A 27,595-nucleotide genomic window follows, 5' to 3' on the forward strand; every position below is an offset into this window, starting at 1 on the left:
TGGCTGATAACTGTATCCTGACCCAGTCATCTGATTGGTCAGTTGGCTGGGCTGGCTGATAACTGTATCCTGACCCAGTCATCTGATTGGTCAGTTGGCTGGGCTGGCTGATAACTGTATCCTGACCCAGTCATCTGATTGGTCAGTTGGCTGGGCTGGCTGATAACTGTATCCTGAGCCAGTCATTTGATTGGTCAGTTGGCTGGGCTGGTTGATAACTGTATCCTGACCCAGTCATCTGATTGGTCAGTTGGCTGGGCTGGCTGATAACTGTATCCTGAGCCAGTCATTTGATTGGTCAGTTGGCTGGGCTGGTTGATAACTGTATCCTGAGCCAGTCATTTGATCGGTCAGTTGGCTGGGCTGGCTGATAACTGTATCCTGAGCCAGTCATTTGATCGGTCAGTTGGCTGGGCTGGCTGATAACTGTATCCTGAGCCAGTCATTTGATCGGTCAGTTGGCTGGGCTGGCTGATAACTGTATCCTGACCCAGTCATTTGATCGGTCAGTTGGCTGGGCTGGTTGATAACTGTATCCTGAGCCAGTCATTTGATTGGTCAGTTGGCTGGGCTGGCTGATAACTGTATCCTGAGCCAGTCATTTGATCGGTCAGTTGGCTGGGCTGGCTGATAACTGTATCCTGACCCAGTCATTTGATCGGTCAGTTGGCTGGGCTGGTTGATAACTGTATCCTGAGCCAGTCATTTGATTGGTCAGTTGACTGGGCTGGCTGATAACTGTATCCTGAGCCAGTCATTTGATCGGTCAGTTGGCTGGGCTGGCTGATAACTGTATCCTGAGCCAGTCATTTGATTGGTCAGTTGGCTGGGCTGGTTGATAACTGTATCCTGACCCAGTCATTTGATCGGTCAGTTGGCTGGGCTGGCTGATAACTGTATCCTGAGCCAGTCATTTGATTGGTCAGTTGACTGGGCTGGCTGATAACTGTATCCTGAGCCAGTCATTTGATTGGTCAGTTGACTGGGCTGGCTGATAACTGTATCCTGACCCAGTCATTTGATCGGTCAGTTGGCTGGGCTGGTTGATAACTGTATCCTGACCCAGTCATCTGATTGGTCAGTTGGCTGGGCTGGCTGATAACTGTATCCTGAGCCAGTCATTTGATCGGTCAGTTGGCTGGGCTGGTTGATAACTGTATCCTGAGCCAGTCATTTGATTGGTCAGTTGGCTGGGCTGGTGGAATAACACAGGAGATATATGAGACGGGAGCTCTATGAGGATTTTGGATAGACTTATGAAAAAATGGACTTTCGATGCACAAAATTTCCCTGCATTGCATCGAACCTTAAGGAAAATTCTTTCTAAATCTAGATACCAGAGCAGTTGAGGTAAGATCCAGGAAGAGAAGATGGTGCGAACTTCCGAGAGGTACAGGAATGTAGCCCTGAAAAAAAAAGGAAATCGTTGACAGAAAGAAGGAAGAGCGAGGGAGACAGACCAAAGTTCCCTATGGGACATCGCTGTTGATAGGGAATTAGGGAGAGGTTGAATCATCAAGTGTGGACACAGACCAGCCAGACAGGATACTAGGTTAAAGAGGTGTGAGGGAAGGAAAGCCAAAACAGGGAAACTTGGAGATCAAACACGAGTGCCACACTTTATATTCCTTACATCAAGGGGCAACAACACTGGGTTTCCTGAAATCTAACGACTGCAACATGGAATTCCCCGAAATATCTCAAGAGATGATGACCAGACATTAGTACATTAGGAGAGAGTATCACCCGTGGATCTTGCTTGACGAGAGCCATACTAATGAGAAAACTGTGAGATTCAAGATGCATGTGGAAGCAGGAGTTGAGGAGAGACAGGAAAACTTGGAAAACTATATTAGTCTGAGCAAAAGGACAATAGTTAGTACGGTCACTCTTGTTTGGTATAAGGTACACCAGTGTAAGTCTGCAAGAAATAATTCTGGCACTTGAAAAGTGGAAGAGACCAACAAGGAAAGGTGCAGGCTCAGAAGGGCACTGCTTCAAAACATGAGGAAGGCTGCCATCTGACTCATACACACTGTGCGAGTCCAGTGAGCGATGCAGTTCCTGAAATGTAACAAAAAGGGATTATGGAGAAGGGCGATGGATTAGTAAAAAGATCCGTCGGGATGAGATGGAATCTCCAGAGTTATCCAAGGTGGAGTTAGAGGAGACAACACGAGACCTGCAAAGAGTCTGTCATTACGAGGAACAGCAGGAGAATCAAAGGTATGGGAAAGCGAAGGTAAAATAGCACAAGTTATTACGTAATTTTTGGCTAAAGACCAGAAAGACTTGTAAGCGTATCAAGACGAGACGTAGTCACACTCCCTCGAGGTAAAGGAACGCTTCGTCTCATGCATATTGACACAGTTGCAATGATTATAGCCGGAGATGAAAGCTGAATACGAGTCGGAGCAAGGACAGTTATACCAAGACCGAGGTGCCATCTCTTGTCCGAATGGCCTTAGAATAGGAATGGTAGGACAATGGACTGGAAACTTGGGATAACATCTGAGGACGACGGGTCATACGCCTCCATTCCCGCAACAGACACATGCACCACCCGAAGGAAAATGACAAGGAATTTTCGTCAGTCCAGTCAGCAATATTAAAGTGACAATCCGGACGAGTCGCTGGGGGTAGCCGGAGGAGAGTAGTTGGTAGTGAATTATTTGCAGGTGGGAGGTCATGTAAGCCAACTGAGGCGAGAGAGAGTGTAGCTGTAGCGTGAAGTATGAGATGTGAAGAACAGATGCAGAGTGTTGGGAAAGCGGCGGAGGTGACAGTCTACAGTGAGGGTAGGGTGCGTGATGAACTGCTCCAGATGACTAAGAATGGAAAAGCGAGGGCGTTCACCCCACCACCATCTGCGTGGGAGGACTTCAACCCATACCTGGTATAACTTGAACTCCTTTAAGTAGAGGACCTAAGTCTGAGGATGTCATGGGTTCGTGGAAGGAATTCTGATCGTCTCGGAAGTTAATCAAATCTGTAGAGTCAGGAGAGCAGCAGCCAGGGCCCAAAATAGTTAGGATATGACGTGGTTTGTACAGTGAAGGTTAATGAGGCAGGCGACTAGCGCGCTGTGGTTTTGGAATGAAGAACAGACTCCTCAGATGAGGCGGAGTCGTGAGCAAGGGTTACAATTTGAAATGTGAAAGGACTTAATGACATTAATGAGTCTCGGAGAGAAGTCAGTTATTGTGGTGCAACCCATCCTCAGTAACGGCGGGGACCGTGACGGGCTGGTAACTTTTCAGAACTCGTGTGACACAATTACTTTATTCTCGATAAAAAGATAACGTAGATGTAAGTCTTTCACTTCACTTGGAGTTACTTAAGATCGAACACACCTCAACATCAGAGACGTAGACATACTGTTGTTGAGAGATCATGATGCACTGAAACCACTGTTGACGAATTCAATGAATTACATAAAAATCACTTAATGTTTTTATTGCATAGACATGAGCCACCACGATAGGGGGAGGTGGGAGAAGACTCACCACTGTGGGAAGAGGACTGTCACCCGCCAATCGAACCCGACATGCAAAACCTGTTCATGGACGTGAAAAATTCAGCACTTGAAAATGTTGAGGAACATCACACCCGCCACCCTGACTCCCACTCCGTCCTGCCTCCACCCTCCACCCAGGCCTGCCTCCACACACTCTCCCACCCGCCAACCTTCACCCTCTCTCCCACCTCGTTCTGCCTCCACCCGCCACGCTCCCTCTCTCTCACCCCGTCCTACCTCCATTCCCACACTCCCGACCTCATTCTATGAGTCCGCCTTTCTCTCCCACACTCATCGTTCCTCTTCGTTGCCTCCCATCGATCGTGGCTCCTTCCTCCACCACCACCACCACTGTGGGTACAACACGTCCTGCTCTGTACATATACGTTGTAACAGTACCGCCAGTGGCTGAACCTGCACCCCCTGCCTGTCTCCACCCATCTGGGGGACTCCGTTTCAGGATCACAGGGAGACGCTAATGTATTCTGGCCAAACACTCTCCCTCTCCCCAACACCGGTCAAACTCACTGGCAGTTAACGGCTGCTAACAAACCCTGAGGCTTGCTTGTTCCCCCCCGGGTAAATTCCAGTGGAGCTGTTATGCTCATTATACGGACAGTCGACCTGCATTGTAAAGATCTTGTCACTTATACGGTGTCGCTGTAGTGTATTAACCTTGCCATTTATAGATTTACGGAGTGTACCTGATGGTATAAACTGTACCTGTTTTATGGTTTTGACCACGTACCTGCTGTCTCTCTACTGTTTATAGTGTACCTAAAATGCTGATTACCAACTACACTGACTCTGCTACATACACTATACCTGCAGTGTCTAGCACGCTAAGTTTACACAGATGTGCTACTAGCCATCAACTAGCCACTAGCGAGAGGAGTCTTCTTACTCAAACGTATGACCACCACTGTCTTAACAATGACAGGAAATATTACTCTGACTTGATGTTTTCATGTTGATACTCGGCTGTTTTCATTCCTTGGCCAGCCAGACTCCGGCCTTCAGGAACGTGGACGATGAAGGTGGAGTGGTAAGGCTTGGCGGCCATACCCTAGCCTTCGGGACCGTGGACGCTGGAGGTGGGGTATGGCCAGGCGGAGCGGCGTGGCCTTAGGGACTACGGTCCACACTAGGAAGACAACACTGTTGACGGCGCGATATTTGGGTTTGGTATTTCCTCTCATCACGCCACACGATACTTCTTCCGTCATGTCATTCTCTCCTGAGACAATGGAGTATCCTGTGTCGCAGCCACTGATATTACGAAAGCAATTTTGAAGGTTTCAGGTGGGTATGATCAAGCTTCCCTGTCCTGGCTCTCCTCCCTGACTTTGTTCTCTCGTATACTGCTTCCTCCCTGGTCGACCGGTCCATTCCCATGGCTGGTGATGGATCAACCTCCACCTCACTCACTATCAACTGTGGTGTCCCACAGGGTTCTCTCCCGTCTCCTACGATCTTCCTCCTTTTTATCATCCATCTTCTTCCTTCAGCAGATACGACACTTCATTTACACGCTGATGACTCAACACTGCAATCCTTCGCTTCCCTTGCATAACCTTCATCGTCTCTATCTTGATCCATGTCTGGTCTCAAAGCAAGTAATTTCTTTAAACTTGTTTACGATTTCCTACCAGGGATAAAGTAGCGAGGACAGCATCTCTAGAACAGAATGTCTTACTATTTCTTAATCAAGAACGTCCCAAAGCTTTCCCATCGCCAATGATGCCATTGATGGCTTTGTTATTCCGTCGCTAGGCTGCATACAGCGTACCTCCACTTTGTCTGTCTTGCTGTTTATACAGACGACGTGTGTACCCATCTCTTTGTTTCCATGGTGTACATCCCGTGTACCTGTCTGGCTGTCTGCACACTGTACCATCAAAGATTCCGCCGTTTGCATCGGGGCTGCACCACCTTCCTCCTGTTTACATATTCGCCAGATGGAACACACCTGCCGTGCTGTTTCCAGGCGACAAAAAATTCACTTCACGTACGTTTTACTCGAGACATGACACAAGGTCATGGGACTCTCTTGTCGACTTGACATATCCGCACTCAACAACAACAAATGTCAGACTGGTAAGCATACACTTCATCAACATTGAATTATAACATTTTACTTCCAGTTTTACACGAACAACAACGGGAGTGTTAACTGTGAGGCAGGAGGAAGAACAACAACACGATATAGCGAGAAGCAACACATGATGCAACAAGACGTGACGGGAAACTGAACAAATGAGAGGTTGTGTTGTACTGCAAATCAATTTCATGTAAAATTCTCTCTCTCTCTCCCTCTTCATATATATAAATATATATATATACATATATATATATATATATATATATATATATATATATATATATATATATATATATATACCCTTGGGGATAGGGGAGAAAGAATACTTCCCACGTATTCCCTGCGTATCGTAGAAGGCGACTAAAAGGGAAGGGAGCGGGGGCTGGAAATCCTCCCCTCTCATTTTTTTTTTCTAATTTTCCAAAAGAAGGAACAGAGAAGGGGGCCAGGTGAGGATATTCCCTCAAAGGCCCAGTCCTCTGTTCTTAACGCTACCTCGCTGATGCGGGAAATGGCGAATAGTATGAAAGAAAGAAATTTATTTATTTTATTATACTTTGTCGCTGTCTCCCGCGTTTGCGAGGTAGCGCAAGGAAACAGACGAAAGAAATGGCCCAACCCACCCCCATACACATGTATATACATACGTCCACACACGCAAATATACATACCTACACAGCTTTCCATGGTTTACCCCAGACGCTTCACATGCCTTGATTCAATCCACTGACAGCACGTCAACCCCAGTATACCACATCGCTCCAATTCACTCTATTCCTTGCCCTCCTTTCACCCTCCTGCATGTTCAGGCCCCGATCACACAAAATCTTTTTCACTCCATCTTTCCACCTCCAATTTGGTCTCCCTCTTCTCCTCGTTCCCTCCACCTCCGACACATATATCCTCTTGGTCAATCTTTCCTCACTCATTCTCTCCATGTGCCCAAACCACTTCAAAACACCCTCTTCTGCTCTCTCAACCACGCTCTTTTTATTTCCACACATCTCTCTTACCCTTACGTTACTCACTCGATCAAACCACCTCACACCACACATTGTCTTCAAACATCTCATTTCCAGCACATCCATCCTCCTGCGCACAACTCTATCCATAGCCCACGCCTCGCAACCATACAACATTGTTGGAACCACTATTCCTTCAAACATACCCATTTTTGCTTTCCGAGATAATGTTCTCGACTTCCACACATTCTTCAAGGCCCCCAGAATTTTCGCCCCCTCCCCCACCCTATGATCCACTTCCGCTTCCATGGTTCCATCCGCTGCCAGATCCACTCCCAGATATCTAAAACACTTCACTTCCTCCAGTTTTTCTCCATTCAAACTCACCTCCCAATTGACTTGACCCTCAACCCTACTGTACCTAATAACCTTGCTCTTATTCACATTTACTCTTAACTTTCTTCTTCCACACACTTTACCAAACTCAGTCACCAGCTTCTGCAGTTTCTCACATGAATCAGCCATATATATATATATATATATATATATATATATATATATATATATATATATATATATATATATATATATATATATATATATATATTCTTTCTTTCTTTCATACTATTCGCCATTTCCCGCATTAGCGAGGTAGCGTTGAGAACAGAGGACTGGGCCCTTGAGGGAATATCCTCACCTGGGCCCCTTCTCTGTTCCCTCTTTTGGAAAATTAAAAAAAAAAGTGAGAGGGGAGGATTTCCAGCCCCCCGCTCCCTCCCCTTTTAGTCGCCTTCTACGACACGCAGGGAATACGTGGGAAGTATTCTTTCTCCCCTATCCCCAGGGATGATATATATATATATATATATATATATATATATATATATATATATATATATATATATATATATACATATATATATATATATATATATATATATATATTGGTTCTCAGTGAATGTAGGTTTGCGGCAGGGGTGTGTGATGTCTCCATGGTTGTTTAATTTGTTTATGGATGGGGATGTTAGGGAGGTAAATGCAAGAGTTTTGGAAAGAGGGGCAAGTATGAAGTCTGTTGGGGATGAGAGAGCTTGGGAAGTGAGTCAGTTGTTGTTCGCTGATGATACAGCGCTGGTGGCGGATTCATGTGAGAAACTGCAGAAGCTGGTGACGGAGTTTGGTAAAGTGTGTGGAAGAAGAAAGTTAAGAGTAAATGTCAATAAGAGCAAGGTTATTAGGTACAGTAGGGTTGAGGGTCAAGTCAATTGGGAGGTGAGTTTGAATGGTGAGAGGCTGGAGGAAGTGAAGTGTTTTAGATATCTGGGAGTGGATCTGTCAGCGGATGGAACCATGGAAGCGGAAGTGGATCATAGGGTGGGGGAGGGGGCGAAAATTTTGGGAGCCTTGAAAAATGTGTGGAAGTCGAGAACATTATCCCGGAAAGCAAAAATGGGTATGTTTGAAGGAATAGTAGTTCCAACAATGTTGTATGGTTGCGAGGCGTGGGCTGTGGATAGAGTTGTGCGCAGGAGGATGGATGTGCTGGAAATGAGATGTTTGAGGACAATGTGTGGTGTGAGGTGGTTTGATCGAGTAAGTAACGTAAGGGTAAGAGAGATGTGTGGAAATAAAAAGAGCGTGGTTGAGAGAGCAGAAGAGGGTGTTTTGAAATGGTTTGGGCACATGGAGAGAATGAGTGAGGAAAGATTGACCAAGAGGATATATGTGTCGGAGGTGGAGGGAACGAGGAGAAGAGGGAGACCAAATTGGAGGTGGAAAGATGGAGTGAAAAGGATTTTGTGTGATCGGGGCCTGAACATGCAGGAGGGTGAAAGGAGGGCAAGGAATAGAGTGAATTGGAGCGATGTGGTATACAGGGGTTGACGTGCTGTCAGTGGATTGAATCAAGGCATGTGAAGCGTCTGGGGTAAACCATGGAAAGCTGTGTAGGTATGTATATTTGCGTGTGTGGACGTGTGTATGTACATGTGTATGGGGGGGGTTGGGCCATTTCTTTCGTCTGTTTCCTTGCGCTACCTCGCAAACGCGGGAGACAGCGACAAAGTATAAAAAAAAAAAAAAAAAAAAAATATATATATATATATATATATAATTATATATATATATATATATATATATATATATATATATATATATATATATATATATATATATATATATATATATATATGGCATAGTGCCATTGTACAAAGGCAAAGGGGATAAGAGTGAGTGCTCAAATTACAGAGGTATAAGTTTGTTGAGTATTCCTGGTAAATTATATGGGAGGGTATTGATTGAGAGGGTGAAGGCATGTACAGAGCATCAGATTGGGGAAGAGCAGTGTGGTTTCAGAAGTGGTAGAGGATGTGTGGATCAGGTGTTTGCTTTGAAGAATGTATGCGAGAAATACTTAGAAAAGCAAATGGATTTGTATGTAGCATTTATGGATCTGGAGAAGGCATATGATAGAGTTGATAGAGATGCTCTGTGGAAGGTATTAAGAATATATGGTGTGGGAGGAAAGTTGTTAAAAGCAGTGAAAAGTTTTTATCGAGGATGTAAGGCATGTGTACGTGTAGGAAGAGAGGAAAGTGATTGGTTCTCAGTGAATGTAGGTTTGCGGCAGGGGTGTGTGATGTCTCCATGGTTGTTTAATTTGTTTATGGATGGGGTTGTTAGGGAGGTAAATGCAAGAGTTTTGGAAAGAGGGGCAAGTATGAAGTCTGTTGGGGATGAGAGAGCTTGGGAAGTGAGTCAGTTGTTGTTCGCTGATGATACAGCGCTGGTGGCTGATTCATGTGAGAAACTGCAGAAGCTGGTGACTGAGTTTGGTAAAGTGTGTGGAAGAAGAAAGTTAAGAGTAAATGTGAATAAGAGCAAGGTTATTAGGTACTGTAGGGTTGAGGGTCAAGTCAATTGGGAGGTGAGTTTGAATGGAGAAAAACTGGAGGAAGTGAAGTGTTTTAGATATCTGGGAGTGGATCTGGCAGCGGATGGAACCATGGAAGCGGAAGTGGATCATAGGGTGGGGGAGGGGGCGAAAATTCTGGGGGCCTTGAAGAATGTGTGGAAGTCGAGAACATTATCTCGGAAAGCAAAAATGGGTATGTTTGAAGGAATAGTGGTTCCAACAATGTTGTATGGTTGCGAGGCGTGGGCTATGGATAGAGTTGTGCGCAGGAGGATGGATGTGCTGGAAATGAGATGTTTGAGGACAATGTGTGGTGTGAGGTGGTTTGATCGAGTGAGTAACGTAAGGGTAAGAGAGATGTGTGGAAATAAAAAGAGCGTGGTTGAGAGAGCAGAAGAGGGTGTTTTGAAGTGGTTTGGGCACATGGAGAGAATGAGTGAGGAAAGATTGACCAAGAGGATATATGTGTCGGAGGTGGAGGGAACGAGGAGAAGAGGGAGACCAAATTGGAGGTGGAAAGATGGAGTGAAAAAGATTTTGTGTGATCGGGGCCTGAACATGCAGGAGGGTGAAAGGAGGGCAAGGAATAGAGTGAATTGGAGCGGTGTGGTGTACCGGGGTTGACGTGCTGTCGGTGGATTGAATCAGGGCATGTGAGGCGTCTGGGGTAAACCATGGAAAGCTGTGTAGGTATGTATATTTGCGTGTGTGGACGTATGTATATACATGTGTATGGGGGGGGGGTTGGGCCATTTCTTTTGTCTGTTTCCTTGCGCTACCTCGCAAACGCGGGAGACAGCGACAAAGTATAATAAAAAATAAAAAATAAAATATATATATATATATATATAACCCACAAAAAGTGAAATCCTGCATGAGGAGGTGATGGTTAAGTTCTTCAGGTGTTGATGAATCACGTTACCAACACCTGATCCCCAGATAAGCTGAGTCCGGCGCCGCCGCGCGACGCCCACAACCTGCCACTCTGGCCAGCCAGCGTCGCCTCTCATCCCTCCTCCGTCAGTCATGCAAGTGTTGCCGACACACGCCATCCCCCTCCTCCTCTCCCCAACGTATCACAATGTTCCTCGTGGCTTCTCTCACCCACACGTTCTTCACTGGGACACTGGATGATCAAACTGAAGTGTAATCCCAAGAAGGAAATCTTAACCTTCAGATTCTGTGGATTGAAAACAAACTTCTTGTGTCTCTCCGAGAAACAACCTCACTCACCAGTGAGGACGCACCAGTCAACGCGCGGGAAAGTTGGACTGAATGTGCGTCACCATGTTTGAAAACTTTCTATATATTTATTCCACCAGAGACCGTCTATATCATGTCTTATATTCCACCAGTGACCGTCTATATCATGCCTATCTTTATCGAATTCATGTTCATCATTACATCGGTTTCTATGTCTGTCTCATACAACAATAAAAGTTTAAATGTTGGTCATTGCCAGTCCAATGTGGCCCGGGATCATGTGACGTGAATACTTACTCCACTGGGCACATTTGGTGATTTTCAGTTGCAGGTAAACTCTCCACTACCACCTAGTGTGTGTGTGTGTGTGTGTGTGTGTGTGTGTGTGTGTGTGTGTGTGTGTGTGCCTACCTCCAGCAAATTTCATGTCACGCTAACAAACATCCGACGGTCAACGGTCAAATTATTTCCATTTTATTTCATATTTCAAAACAAACAGTCTTTCTCCTTGGCTACACTTAATTTTGCTTTTATTCACATTTACTTTCAACTTTCTTCTTTCACACACCCTCCAAAACTGAGTAACTAGTTTATGCAGTTCTCACTCGCATCTGTCATCAGTAAGCAGTAACTGATTCTCCCACTGTGGCACCCATCCCTGAATGACAGCACACGGTTTCTCTCCAATACTCTATCCCATCCATCACCCAATGCCATGAAGATTAAACAGTCATGGTGACATCACACACATCTGCCCACATTCACCTGGAAACACTCATCTTACTCTTACGGTTAAAAATTCTCATAGCTTCAGGTAGCTTTCCTTCCACACTGTATATTCGTAACACTCTCCACAAGGCATCTCTATCAACCCTTTCCTTTGGTTTCTCCAGATACATAAATGGTACATACAAAGCCTCTTCTCTCTAATTATTTTTCACGCACATTCTTCAGAGCTTACACCTGATTCCCACATCCTTTACCACATCTGATACCACAGTGTTCTTCCCTAGTCTGATGTCCTGTACATGCTATTACCCTCTCAATGACTACTCTCGTATTCAACTTATCAGGTACTCAACAAATTAATACCTCTGTATTTCGAATATTGCTTTGTTCCCTTTGCCTTTATAAAGTGGCACTATACAGGCATTCACCATTCCCCATACACCCCATCATGAGCCATACATATAGTGAAACCCATAACTTAGCAATCAACAATACAGTCATCTCCCTCTTAAGAAATTCAACTGCAATCCCATCTACTTCAGTCACCTTGCCGCACTTCATCTTCCACAAGGCTTTCACCACCTCTTCTCTTTTTTATCAAACCCCTTACCATGATCCATTTCGCATATCTCCACGTCCAAAACACCCCCACATCTGCCACCAAATAATAGAACACATTCAACAATCCACGTTCATTTTACCATCAGTTTTACAGTACATTAACTTTGCTGACCATCAATTACATGCCAGAAAAAATAATGCATCTGGGGAAACAACACGTTTAATAGAAGACTTCCGAGTTGCCTGAAGGATGATAATCATTCTTAAGTAATGAAAGCCTATCTCTTCACCTGCTGTTCTGGCATCGGAAGAATCAGTAGTGTAAGTGGATGCTTTCAACTCACATGGACGCGAAATGACAATGACGAATGTGCCATGAGTAACGCCGAGAGACACACGGCACACGAGGAAACTCCAGATGTGTTGACAGTGCCCGAGACACACATGGCAAGTACCTGGGTGATGTAGACGTAAATAATTTACACGTTACCAACACAGTGCACTCGGGGATACGTCAGGGCATGAGGGATACAGAGGTGTAGCTCTGCTTCAGGAAATTATTCCGGTTAATAAGGTCGTCTACATCAGACTGCCATGAAGAAAACTGAAACTACGTGTTCATTTAGAGCAGGTTACGGCCGGATATATCCTGCAGACAACAACACCTGCAGGAATTACTTACAATGAGACGACCGCGTCAGGAGCCTCACACAGGGCAGTTCACCGCAAGACATCCTTATCTTGGACATGACATTCTACAAAGAGACGAAGAAGTTTTCGGTATAAAGATGTGGTTGTGGACGTGAATTATAAGCTTCTGGGAAGAGTTTGGGCTGAAACAGCCACAGGGAGATGGGCCGCTAGTGCACGACAGGAATACTGAAGAGGCTCTCTCTCTCTCTCTCTCTCTCTCTCTCTCTCTCTCTCTCTCTCTCTCTCTCTCTCTCTCTCTCTTTTAAGCAGCCGACATGAGACGAACAAACACACGCCCCAGTCGCATCCATCTCGGATGAAAGGTAAGATAATAGATAAAAGATCAAAGAATGCAGGAGGGATTCACCAGCGCTTCTCAGTTGTTTGTGGAACCGACTTTTAAACGGAAGGAAAAGGAAAACGGAAGGACGGAAGAGAATCCCAGAGCTTCACTACGGTAGGGAAGAAGGTATTATAACGATCCAGACGCCGAGAATGCTTAAAGTTGCGATAATATCGTCTTATGTGGTGGAGGAGGCATGTGCACCTGGATCCGGGAGGAGGGGTCTGTGTGGAAGCCGAGGACTTCCTGCAAAGTGTGAGGAGAGAGACGTGCTGCGCAGCTGAACGGTTAAGAGAGAAAAGGGGGGGAAAAAAAAGTCAATCAATGTGAATGATTAAGACAACTACACATGAAATCCACAGGAAGTTACGTGAGGAGTGAAGGAAATAAGGGAGAAATCTAGAGCTTATAAGGTAGTCTGGACGAAGAGAGAAGCCGACGAGGAAAAGCAAGTTGGAAAAACAGGAAAGGCGGACCGAGGATGCGAAGACGCAATGAAGAGGAGGTGAAGACCCCGGGAGAAGCTGCAGGGTGTTAGTTTACCAGAGATCCTGAAACATGATGATGAGAGGCTCTTCTGGAAGGCTCAGATGAGAGGCTTTACTGGAAGGCTCGGATGAGAGGCTCTACTGGAAGGCTCAGACGAGTGTGAGGGAAGTCAAAACCAGTCATCAAGGATCCTGGGTACAAGTTGAGTGAGGTGTGCACGAAAAACACATGCAGGTTCTGGTGAGGGATTTGACAGAGTGACGAATGAAAAGGATGCACTGAGGACAATATGGGCCAATCTTCCTCCCCTCGAGAGAATTAGGCCAGCAATAAACTGAGGAACTAATTACCATAATTCCTCAATGATGATGACAGAGTCCGTAACAGTCCCTCTGGCATGAAGGATATCAAGTCATTTCAAGAGACGACGGTGGAAAATTGTCAGGTTACGAGTGTGGACGAGGTACAGGAGAGAGGGTGAGAGGGAGGGAGAGGAGGAGATGTTGCTCACTCTGCCAAGTGTCGGCTGATGTTGTGGTCAGGCGGTGTGGTGTGGTGGGGCCCGGAGGGTCACACCTACACTCCTCAGCCAGAGTTCACCAAGTCTTTACACAAGGAGGTGCGGACACACGACACCACAGGACAACAGTCTTGGCTATGATGGCGGGAGTGGGGGAGAGGAGGGAGTCTGGAGGCGGGAGTCTTGGCTTATTGTGTCAGAGGGTCAGCTACTGGCCATGCTAAGGTGAGGAGGGTGGTAGGATGGCTGGCAGGATGTAGCCGTTGGATATATATATATATACCTCCTGACAGCGAAGGTGTAGCAGCGGGACCCCATGGCATCAGCACCTTCCACAAGGTTCCTCACCAACTACTTCGATCGTGGGGTATGTGTCGCCCCTGCAAGGATTCGAATCGACGTCTTGGTGTCTAAGTGGTGACATCTGTCCCATCTTGCCACAGCGGCTTATCCCACTTCAGATCAAAAACAAAAATAAATCATAATCAACAGAGATGTAATATATTTTTTTTTCTTTTAGAAAGGCAGGAAATCGTCAAGAACCACATCCGGTGCACGTGGTGAACACCCCTCTTCCCCCCTCATCATCTGGCAAGGTGAGCAGCGAGGGAGCGAGGGAGGGAGGCATAGGTGGTTCACCTAGTGAGCCCCACCACCCAAATAGTTACCACCTAGCCAGGTCATACAGATACACTGAGTTACGGTTCCATGTGTTGGTGACGTAAAAGGGATGACGCTCCCTAACCTCACCCCTCAATATATTATCGTCATGATCTGTGTGTCCTTTACTTACATTCTGTCAACAAACGTACTAATATAATAATCAACACGGTCGAAAAATAAATACGACTGGCAACTCTTCATGTATTAATCGTGCTCTAACATCACCCACACAACACAGTTCATTTCAAATGCTTTAGAGAACCTTTCAGATACACTTACACACGCACACACATATGGTTGCTGACCATGAATCACTCACGTATGAGCCGGCCCTGTGTTCGAATCCTGGGCGCGGCAGTCAGCCCACGGTCATCACAGGTGCTTGTCCTCACTCGGGGCTGGCCAGTAACCGGGTACCTGACTCAGGTTGGAGTAAAGACACGGTCCATGTATCTACGACGTAAGAAGAGGCTAAGATATGGAACATCATGAGCGTAGACCTCCCTCCCCGTAACAAATACATGATAAATCATAAACACATACACAGGACACAGAGGTGAGACCCCTCTAGTATTCTGGTCCACATAAACAATGCCCTGATGGAGGCAACCCTTCGATGGAAGTACGTCGACAACTTTACCACTGTTGTCAGCGCTGACAACAGTTCCTTCCCCCTCAGAACATCCCTCACAGCCTCCAGGGCTGGGCCGTCACCATCAAACAAACTAACGCTGTACTTATGCATATCAGTCGAGCTTCCAACCCCGTCCCATCCCCTACTGTCTCTTTAAGCCCTATTCCTATCCAGCCTGTTCAGTCCACCAAGCTTCCACCCCCTTCCCACCCTACACTGTCTCACTAAGCCCTATTCCTATCCAGGCTGTTCAGTCCACTAAGCTTCTAACCCTGTCCAATTCCCTGATATCTCACTAGGCCCCCAGCCCTCTCCAATCAAGCACTTCGGTGTGGTTGGAAGTAAGAGTAAACCGCAAGGAACACGTCAGTGCCATTATCAATCCTCCAGCCATCGTCTCTACATTCCCTGTTGACTGAAGACAGACTCATCACTGCATTCATGAAAACTTAGCTATACCTCCTCCGCCTCCTTTTCCTCCCTACCCACCACACAAGAGAAAGCTAACGGAAAAACTGGAGATAAAGGCACGCAAGATCACCTCTCCTGTACCTTCTGACGCTATCGACCAAGTTCTGCTAAATTCACGGGGTCCTCCCAACTCTCCACAACCACCACGAAGTTTGCGACGAAGCTACAGCAGCACCAGCACCACCCCCGCCACCGACATCTCCTCCGGCCATCACAGATCCCTCGTCTCCAAGTTACATCTCCAGCACCACAGACCAAATCGAATCCATCTTACTTGTACATAATGCCATAAAAACAGTCCCATCAATGTCTATCTAAAGACTCTCCGTTTAAAACTCCCTCCCCATGTTATATTCCTAACTGCCTTTATCATGTGCATTTTCTCTGCATATTCTTAACCCCTGGCAACATTTCATTCTATAGTGATAATAATGATAATAACAATAATAATAATAATAATGATGATAATAATAATAATATGATATTATTATTATCATTAATAATAATAATAATAATAATAATAATAATAATAATAATAATAACAATACTAATATAATGATAATAATAATAATAATAATAATAATAATAATAATAATAATAATAATAAACACTATTACCACTAAGACAATTATCATTTTTATACACATAGGATCCAAAGTCTCTCACCAGGACTCATACCCTGAACAATACACACATTACTGGAAGATGAGTCGTGTGGGAGACGAGAACCAAATGGAGGAAGAGCAGAGGAGGACTGGTGGCCTCCCTGGGCGTCCACCAGGCTGGCGTCACGGGTGTGCCCCAGCCTGACAGTGGTGACGGTCTCGCGCTCCATCGTTCTTTGCCTGATTTTCAGTTCTGGTATTACTTCCAGTGGGAGAAGAGAAAAGAAAGGTGATCACTTAGAATAGGACTGGCTTCGACACCCGTGAGAGTGATGAAAACTGAAAGGACTGAATGAAACAGTCTTCCAAAGATGACATGATATTCATTACAAAGCTTTACTCTAGCAGTCCGGTAACACCCGCTGAGCGCGACGACCGGGAGTGTTTGTGTATAGGGAGGGAGGGGACGACCTTCATCTTAAGTCTACCTTAGTGTACAAAGTACCATTAATGCGTCAAGAGTAATCAGTGGCTGTAGGGAAAAATAGGCAAGTGTGTACCGTTGGTCAGGTCAGTACGTACATGGTGACTGTACATGGCAGTGGGAGGTGGCAGGCAGGGCGGACCCACTGGTGGTAAAGTCGGGAACAAAAACCAGAAATTTCACATCATGAATGAAACATCAGATCCGACTGGTCTTGCCCCCTTCGCTTCAGAGGATGCTCAAGTCCTCAGCTCGTACCACATGCACGCTGGAGGACGCCAGATAAAACAGCATTAGAAATTCAGATGTACCAGACCCCGACTACTGCTAGCATCTCCTCACACTTAAACACACTGGCCAAGGACGTCCCCGAGCTGGGGGTCGCCCCTCTGACCAACGCTGGGGCTCGCCACAACTTCCATATAACACCAACAAACGTCACGCCATTCCTGATTATGGTATAAAATCCACATTCAATATAGAAGACATATACGCATGCATATACCTCTTACTATTCATAACTGATATATATATATATATATATATATATATATATATATATATATATATATATATATATATATATATATAGAATATATATATATATAGATAGATAGATAGATAGAAAGATAGATAGATAGATAGATCTTTCTTTTTTCATACTTTTTCGTTCTTTCCCGCGTAAGTGGCGTAGCGCCAGGAACAGACGAAGAAAAAGGGCGCATTCGCCCTCACATCCATTCTCTCGCTGTCATGTGTAATGCACCGAAACCACATCTCGGAGATAAGAGAGAAAGAACACCCACGTCTCCCCTGTGTCTTCACATAAACTGCCTTACGTTTCCACAGAACTGCAGCACCAGTGTCCCACACTTGCATATCTCCCAAGAAAACTTCAGTAAAATATTAGGTCCCGACTTGTTCAACACAACATCCCTATTGCGGTACGCTGGAATCAGAATCTGTATATTACCAAGGGCACTGAACACTTCTTCTGTAGCACAGAGTTCCATCTCAACACCACAGGAAGACAGATTCCCCTGGACCTGATCCATGTTCGCGAGGCTCCCAGAAATGAAATACAGATATATATATATATATATATATATATATATATATATATATATATATATATATATATATATATATATATATATAAGGAATCCAACAATTGCAAGAGAGCATTATCCATACATCTACATATACTGAGAACGTAGAATATATTCTAAAAGAGTGACTCATGACACTTTCACGTAGACGAAAATATACCATACTCACCAACCCGCGGCAACATCATAGACTCATGTGGACACATCTGATCTTTCTTTCATAATTTCAGATAAAACGCTACTGGGAATGAGCCAGCAGGTGTGTGGACACCACTAGCCTGGTGACGGTGTAACACTCGGGAATAATATAACCCAACGGAAGCCCTTGCAACAGATGCCAACAAGGAGCACATCAACAAACCAATTCGTTTACAATTCCAGGAACGGCAACAACGGGTTAAAAGGACGTGTGAGCTGCCATGGCAGATACGGTTCGACTCAGTACACAGTCATTTCTCTGGAAGCCAAGCGGGAACTAAGAACATTAGCTACAATAAGTAGCCTCCGTCACCTGCATTCTGAGTGTGACATCCATGTTGGGCGTCGCACCCTCACAACTTAGGACTGGAAACTTCCTATAGCTGGACTACTTTGACTGTCATTAAAACCGCTTGACAGGTTTTTAACTGTTTTACCGAAATGAATTATATAATCAGAAGATTGAAATTAGATCTCCAAATAGAGCAAACTGTGACTGGTTAGCCTTGCACCACAACAGCTGGTTGGGTACCCTTTATAAGAACAGGCGGCCCAGCAGCTATCTCAGCAGGCGGCAGAAAAGCCATCTGGACAAACCCCCTTAAAGAGCTACTAGAATAGCCGGTAGAACACACAGTTCGATGCAGCCGAACGGCCGAACATTATGGCCCACAGTGTAAACTTATCCCTAAGGACAGACCGTAAACATTAAAGAGTCGTGGGGGGAGGAGAGCCAGTACCCAGCAGCCAGCCTGACTGCCAGCTGACACCCGACCATATAACCAGACCATAACAGTGAACCATGGAAGGGAAGCAGAAAGACGAACCAGGAGGGATACAGTGAATCTTTCATCAATGGAAACAGTGATGAGATTCACTGACACAATACAGGGGGAGAAAAAAAAGGAGAAAGGAACCAGCAAGAGCAACTATCGATGCTGATCAACCAGACGAGGAAAATTACGGACCTGCAACACAAACCACAGAAACGTGACTGAGACGTGAATCACCGAAACGAACCAGTGTATCGAAACAATGAGACAAGGAGGCAAGGTGTAGCAGTGATACAAAGCAACACAGAAAATCAATAACACCTTTAAATAAAAGAGAAAGCGTGACGCGAAACAATGACATGGGCTTGCATGTCCAGGGTCCTGCCTGACCTTAGGTCTAGAGCGGGAACAACGATTCGAGCGAGCGAGGGAGGGAGGGAGCGAGCGAGGCGATACACTGACAGACTCCGTCCGCGCCGACCTCACCCACCTAGGGTCAATATCCGGGCTAATATTTACTATTTGCCGTGGCCGAGGGAGGTAAACGCGCCCCCCAGGGAGGGAGCCGTGGGTCCTGGTGCTGCCACGTATGGTCTCACTGGATGATACTGATCACTTAATCACCGACACCACCAAGACCAAACTACATCGTCTAACGAAACAGACCACTGCCTCCATTCACACATACGGAACCGAGGAGAGCTGCTCACCTGGTACACAAATACCCACTGTGATAAATACACATCCGGCGCCACTGTGTACACAAATCTTCACAAAGAACTACAATGACATCACTCCTCCCACCTACGGCACTCACTAGACCTGCTCCACTGCACCTACAACACTCGCTAGACCTGTCCCACTGCACCTACAACACTAGACCTGCTCCACTGCACCTACAACACTCACTAGACCTGCTCCACTGCACCTACAACACTCGCTAGACCTGTCCCACTGCACCTACAACACTCGCTACAACATCAACTATACCAGAGGTAATGAAACATTTGAGCCTGACGGTTCAACCCTTTACCACCGTGGTAAACTCCCTGAGCACAACGCGTCGGTGCGACCTGTAAGTAAGAAGGCCAAGTCTGGAGCTTCCAGGTAGCGCCGCGCTCAAGGAAACTCACCGTCGTACTCAAATGGCTAAGTGTACCTTACGGTGGTTTACAGGCGGGTCTGGTCCCACTGCGTCTGCCTGTACCGCTGATGCCTCCGGCTGGTGGGAGCCGCGACCACCTGGGCCACGTAGCCACGGCAGCCTGGCTGGTCGGGTATAGTGTTCCCGCATCGTTCAAGGTGGCTATGAGGCGGACCATTACGGTCTTTTACACGGTGTGCCACAGCTATACAACAGCCTTACGACCAGGAGGATCGTGTCTTTATCTAGGAGCGTGTGGAGGTGGGCCCGCCGCCTCTCACTGCCATATCCACAACACAAACGGTGTGATGACGTCAATCACTCAACCCTCCCCAGCATTATATAATCAAATCAAAGACCAACCTCCAACCACAACACAGACTTGACCTACAGTATCATCAACAACATGACGTCTACAATACTGAGTACTCCTACAACATTCTTCCTTACATACGGAAATAACTACAACTGAAGCAATCATACATCTTGTGATGTGGGAGGCTCCAGTTACAGACAATGGTCCACATCGAGGGTAGCCCTAATTGGAAAGACATGACTAGGTACAGAGTTCTAAAGCTTTGTAGTATGGGGAACGAAACAGGTACACTGGCTCACACCCCCTCGAGGTGTAAACAGCTTTAGAGTAATCATGTGACGCAGTGACCTACTGGGTATTACGTAGTCTAGCTCATGGCGGGAGCACACAAGCAACCACCTCTCAAGAATAGATATGAGAGTAGTGTCGAAAGAAGAGGGGAAAGTGAACGAAAACTGCAGCGGAGGGGAAGGAGGTCAAGTTTCGAGGTCAGGACTGGAAGAGATGATAAGATCTGCTTTGGACTCGACCCTGTATAGGAAAAATGTATAAGCAGAATCTCCCCAGATGTAAGAGCAGTACTCTGGGCGAGGGTGAAAAACTCCTTTGTATATTCAGAGTAGAGGTTCGAGAGAAAGCGATCTACAGCAGCATCTTAAAAGAATTCCCAGTATATATATATATATATATATATATATATATATATATATATATATATATATATATATATATATATTATATATAGCGTCATGTGGGAATTCGAAGATATCTCAGATTAAACTACAGATCCACTGCAAAATATGGGAAGGTCGTGAGGGGATTTAGAGACAGATTGGCACAAAGTGGGGTATCTCAGGCACTGATCTGGAACAGCTTACGTCTAACTCGCTGGGATATCCTATCCCAGTCTGAGTTTAAAGAGGAAACTGTGAGGAGAGAAAGCTCGGATCAAGCAAGCGATGACAGAGTGCATTTGAAGGAAGTGGAAGAACTCATGAAAGAAACATCAGCGAATGAGCGCATCTGGTGATATAATGAATAAAGAAAATCGTTGATAAAAAGGAGGAAGAGCGTAGGAGACAAAACAGAACCCAGAGGAACCCCGCTCGTGATGGGAAATGAAGTGAATGTTAATCCATCAACATGTACACTGACACATTAGCTAGACAGGAAGCTGAATATATGGAAACAATGTGAGGAAGGATAGCCAACGTTAGTGAGTCTGACTATGAGACCCAGCCACAAAAAACTTTTCATATATCAAGGGCTACAACGCAGGATCCTCGAAACCCTCCCAGAGGTGATGACTACATAGCAAAGGTGGGGTAAGGTTAGACCGATCATCCTTCTTTGGGATGGGGTATACCAATGTATATTTCCAAGGAGAAGGAAGAGTTCTGGTTATCAAACAAAAGCGTAATAGACGCGCAAGCACAGGCGCAACGATGACTAACCCTCGCTGCTCCTGAAACGCGAACACCTTGAGTTATGAACACCTTGAGTTTTGGGCACCAGGCCTATAGAATAATAAGAGGGACTGGGGATCGTCCCTGGTGACCTCCAGCCATCACATGCAACACTCCTCCACCCAACAGGTATTGCACAACACGTCCCTTCCAGCTGCCTCTCTCGCTCATATATTTCGACACAGGCCTTTATTTGTTTACGTTCATGGACGTATGTATTTGTTTATACGTCGGTCTTAACCTATGTTACCGTTGTGTTTCCTTATAACGTGAGGACTGGTACGATGTGAGGATACGTAGGACATGAGGATAGGAAAGACATGATGATGATAGGAATGACATGACGGTGAGGATGGGACGAATGACATGGGATGACGTGAGGAAAAGGTATGTATGACATTTGACTATCTGTCACTACGTTGTCATAGTCTCTCTCTCTCTCTCTCTCTCTCTCTCTCTCTCTCTCTCTCTCTCGGTAGTGGGCAGCCTGTCACTACGTTGTCATTCTCTCTCTCTCTCTCTCTCTCTCTCTCTCTCTCTCTCTCTCTCTCTCTCGGTAGTGGGTAGCCGCCTCCCTGGTAGGTGAACGGTACTACCCGCGTGGGTACCGGGAGGGTTAGTGACGGGTGCGCGCGCGCGCAGTGAGTCAGGACTTCTGTGGGTGTCAAGTGTCAAGCCTTTGTTCCAGGTGGTTGTTTTATTCTTTCTGCCTCGTCCATGCGTGGGACTGGTGCCATTCCTATAATCTCTCTATCTCACACATAACACCTGACAACACGTAACTCACAACTTTTTCATTCCATCTCTCTCTCTATATATATATATTTCCCCGCGGTAAGCGCGACGCGCTAGCCCCACCTTTAGCCAAATCTTCAACCTAAGTACCTGTAAGTATTCTCTCTCTCTCTCTCTCTCTCTCTCTCTCTCTCTCTCTCTCTCTCTCTCTCTCTCTCTCTCCATCTTCTACATCTTCTTTTGCCAAATTTTCAACCTAAGTACCTGTAAGTACACACTCTCTCTCTCTCTCTCTCTCTCTCTCTCTCCATCTTCTACATCTTCTCTAGCTATGAGAACCATACGATCAAGACGTCCTGAATACACAAACAAAATAAAGGCCCCGAGTATATTAATGTGATTTTTATGACGCTGTTACTCTGTTACACCGCTGGGTAGTGAGTGCACGAGATTGTTTACCCAAGTCTGTATTACTGATTAGTATGAGTGGCGGTGTTGTCGTGTGGAGGAATGGCAGCGTGCCTCAGCATGGGTGCAGGGTAGCGGGCCGTGCCCTGCCTCCCTGATCCCCCGCCTCAGCCGCCACCCTCCACCCCTGCCACAAAGGCCTCTAGCGCGCCCACGTCACCCCAGCTTTTACAAATCACAGCCCCTGTGCTCGCCCCGGCGATGCTCGCCTCCTCCATCCCCCACGGCTCCACCCCACCCACTCCGGGTGACTCCAGCTCCTTATAACGTGTTATCAAAGCCAGCCATCAACATACTGGAGAGCAACCCACGACCTCGCCAAATACCCAGCCCCGGGAAACAACGGCGGGTGTCGATATAAACCTCGCGGCGGAGCTATGAGCGTCGATACCGAGCAGACCGCCTAGGCCACCCAGCTGTTGCTAGCTGGCCCAGCTTCCTCCCTTCACAAGCACTTACACGCACAAACAAACACTCGGGGAGGGAGGGCTAAGCACCAAGCACAGCGCGAGGCACTGGCACACAGCTGCGGCAACTGTGGCGGTAGTCAGCAACACGAGGACAACAGCCGCGCACACTGTGACGCGTCCGCCACACAAGGCTCCGCTCCGCCAAGCATTACCAATATTTGGTTATACTTGTTTATTGATGACAACCCGACATGCCGTCTTGAGATCTCACAGCCAATACATGGGCAAAGCCTTACAAAAACATACATTAATGAACGATTCGCATTCAATGTGGGGGGGAGAGTTCGACATACGTGTGGGCCCCCATCTCTTGAGCTTTTCCTACGACCCCACAGTTCTTGGAAGTTCTATCTGATGTGTGTATTCACAGTTTCACCACACACTTTACTCCACTCATGCGCTATAGTCCGATACTATGACAGGACTTGTATTCTCGTCGATGTGTCACGGAGAATCATAACCATAAGAACGAACCTGGATCTCTGGAGGACGAGGGCTGGAAGGATGAAGCTACGGCACACTGGCCTACTGAGTCGCCTCCTGGTGTGGGAGGGGCCGACTACAAAGTCTCGGTGCCTACTGCAGCCGGCTGACTCACTCCTCCCCCCTATCCTCACCGGCCAAATAAGGTCGGTCAAGACCCGAACATAAGATGGACCTTATTAGGGCTCGCCGACCCTAAGTGGATAACTCACTGGCGAGTCTTCATGTTCCTGTATCTGTCCACCATCGCTGGTGATCACGAAGTTAGGGACATCTTCAGGTCTGCTTCATCATCCAACACGTCTGTACCGGCATGTCTCGGACTCCCTGAACCCAACGGTACAACTCCTGAATATGATAACCTTGCTTCTGATCCGACCTTTTAAGAGTCAGGTCAATAAAGGTCACGCCATCGTACCTTACGGGGCAGTAACGTCATGCTCGAGGGTCGTACAGTCGTTTCTAAAGGTGTCAACGACTACGACCTAATTATAGGACTATGTCAAACCCCCACACTATGACAGACCTCCTGGTTACTCTAATGACCCACGTAACAGCACCAGACAAGCCAGGTGGTTACGGGAACACCTGTACTAATAACTAATTTCCATAACATAAGCTTCAGCAACATATGAAAACTGTGTTTTGACATGAGGGTAACATACCGGCCACACTGGTCCCTGGGAACACCACACTGCTCACAACACACTCCACCTACCTGTAACACAAGGAAAACATCAATGAAGAATTATTTCGTACTGTTCTACACTACTTTTAACAACTACTACAACTACTACTAGTGATAATAACTACTACTACAACTACTACTACTACTACTGATAATAATAATAATAATATTCTTTTTTCTTTTAACTTACTGTAACTAAAGGCTGAAAACAATCCATGGAATCACACACAGTAAAGAGAGTGGGAGTATAAAGACGAGTTAAACAGGCAGTCTTTAAACACACACTTGGTGTTGTAGCCTACTGATGATTGATACTGTTTACACTGCCAGGGATGGAGCTGTTCTTGAGGTAGTGCGTACAACGTGGACGAGTCTGATGCAGTTCTAGTGGCGAACTATGACTAGAGGGACGAGGGATATCAAGTGATAGGAGGTGAGGGTGGTAAGGGTTCGTGCGGTAGCTTTTTACCGAACCGCTGCAGGGAGTCAATAATACGTGAGAAGGACAGATAATAGAGAAGATAAAATGGTCTATGAGCTGGCTATCTCTTTAGTTTACATCACATAATCATGCTACTATATTCAAGTGTCTGCTTTGTTTACAAACAGACCAATCATGCTACTATATTCAAGTGTCTGCTTTGTTTACAAACAGACTAATCATCCTACTATATTCAAGTGTCTGCTTTGTTTACAAACAGACTGAACACAAAATATTACACATATACAAATACAATATTGATTGTACACGTAATTACTCAGGGTTGCCACGAGGAAGAAGACCATATACAAACAATCAACCTAATCCACTAAGGCTGGGACGGACCAAAGGGTCAGTCCCAGGAGGTCTTCTACACTGGGTCTGTGAGGGTTCGTGGGCCAGCCCCCATCATCAGGAGCAGGTGCGTGGCTGCGCCCCTAACAAGGTTAATCCTCTGGTAATTTCTGGAGCCTTTATTACTATGGCAAACACGGGATCCTGTACGACTGGTGAGGGAGGGGGTTACCAGCGAGTGGATACACTAAGCTCACCAGGACCTTCCTCACACACACGCACACACACACACACACACACACACGCGCGCGCGCGCGCGCTCCTCCTCATCTCCAGGAGCCTCGCACTAGGCACGTGAGGGCACCACGGATCACCAGGTAACGTCGTACTTCTGTTACGACTGATTCAGAGTGTAAGGTGAATACTTCCTTCCTGAGTGGCGCACAGCTGACACTTGGGGAAGTCGCTGACATCAAGTTCGGGCCGTCAGCCTCGATAACGACTGATAACATAAGAATTATTCCATTCAGACAACGATGTGCTTCACCGTATTGGTGAGTCGGGTTGGTGCTACGTAGTGGGTCCGGGCGGAAGGGCGGACGCTCCCTGGGCAAGACGCTGCACCAAGATCAGCGTGTTGGTTTGGTGGTGGTGGAGGAGGAGGAGGAGGAAGCCTCAGATCCATACGAGGTGTGTGACGCGGTGTTTACAAACGTCACCACACAAATGATGGCGCTACAACGTGACCCACCACACGACACGCGATGACGAGGGGAGAAATATTACATATGCTTTTATCATCGACGACAACATGATGCCAAATATAAATCATTGTAAAGGTTGACAGTTCTTAGACTGACCGAGTTCTTGAACACACTGAGGCACGATCCTTCAACACGAAGGTACGATACTTGAACACGAAGGTACGATACTTGAACACGAAGGTACGATACTTGAGCACGAAGGTACGATACTTGAACACGAAGGTACGATACTTGAACACAAAGGTACGATACTTGAACACGAAGGTACGATACTTGAACACGAAGGTAAGATACTTGAACACGAAGGTACGATACTTGAGCACGATGGTACGATACTTGAACACGACGGTACGATACTTGAACACGAAGGTACGATACTTGAACACGAAGGTACAACCCTTGAACACGACGGTACAACCCTTGGGCACGACGGTTAACCCTGAGCACGACAGTACGACCCTTGAGCACGGCCATATAACCATTTGGTACAATGGCTCCCCCCTTTTTTTTTCCTACCTCACCCTCAAGTCAAGTCAAGGGCGGGACCCTGGCACTTTGGGGTGCCCCGTCGTGCTCGAGGTCATGCGAACATTGACTGGGTCGGCGGCGCACAATCTGCATCAGTTCTGAGCGGGAGGTCCTCCCGGCCTTGTAGCACCAGCTGGCATTGGACAAGCAGCTGGTTCTCCCAGTGCCAGCTGAAGCCTGCGTGGTGCCTGACGTCAACCCAGTCACCTCCCTGAATGGCTTCTGTCACCAGATCTGCACCGGACATCACCCATGACTGGCCATTATGACCATACCTACGTATGACGCCATCCATCACTCTCCCAGGATCTGAAAAGCAGCTGACGCTTTTCTCTGAACTGGATCTCCTAAACACACACACACCCACCCACACACACACACACACACACACACACACATACATGCCGGCAATGAGGGAGTCCTTCTCGTGATTGGCTGTTGTCAATGTGTGTGTGTGTGTGTGTGTGTGTGTGTGTGTGTGTGTGTGTGTGTGTGTGTGTGGCGTGACTGAGGCCTATGTGTCGATTATCACTGATGCGACCAGCTCTGGCCATGACGTCACTCAGGGCCCTTCCGTGTTCGGCCTCGACTGCTGCAGAGTCAAACAACCCAACCTAGAGACCTAGTGGACGTGACTTGAGGCGCCCGAGTGACTTAACGGGCTCTGTGGAGAGAGAGAGAGAGACAGAGAGAGAGAGAGAGAGAGAGAGAGAGAGAGAGAGAGAGAGAGCCCATTGCAGTAGTAGCTTGACACAAGCTCACGAGAAGCCAGCCAGAGTGTGGTGGTTT

At 46.5% G+C, this 27,595-nt stretch overlaps 1 protein-coding gene across 6 annotated transcripts in view; it reads right to left on the reverse strand.

Annotated features, from left to right (window-relative positions):
• Window positions 1-27,595, reverse strand: part of LOC139753396 (uncharacterized) — a 220,883-nt gene that overhangs the window by 87,607 nt on the left and 105,681 nt on the right. Inside the window, exon 1 of one of the 6 annotated variants that reach the window (XM_071669852.1) lies at window positions 24,717-24,736. The exons of the other annotated variants lie outside the window; for them this stretch is intronic. The gene's annotated coding sequence lies outside the window, so the exon portion shown is untranslated. Of the gene's footprint in view, window positions 1-24,716; window positions 24,737-27,595 lie in introns of those variants that run through there. 6 annotated transcript variants of the gene reach the window in all.

Source organism: Panulirus ornatus, chromosome 14, assembly GCF_036320965.1.
Source record: "Panulirus ornatus isolate Po-2019 chromosome 14, ASM3632096v1, whole genome shotgun sequence".
Taxonomy (NCBI): Eukaryota; Metazoa; Arthropoda; class Malacostraca; order Decapoda; family Palinuridae; genus Panulirus; species Panulirus ornatus.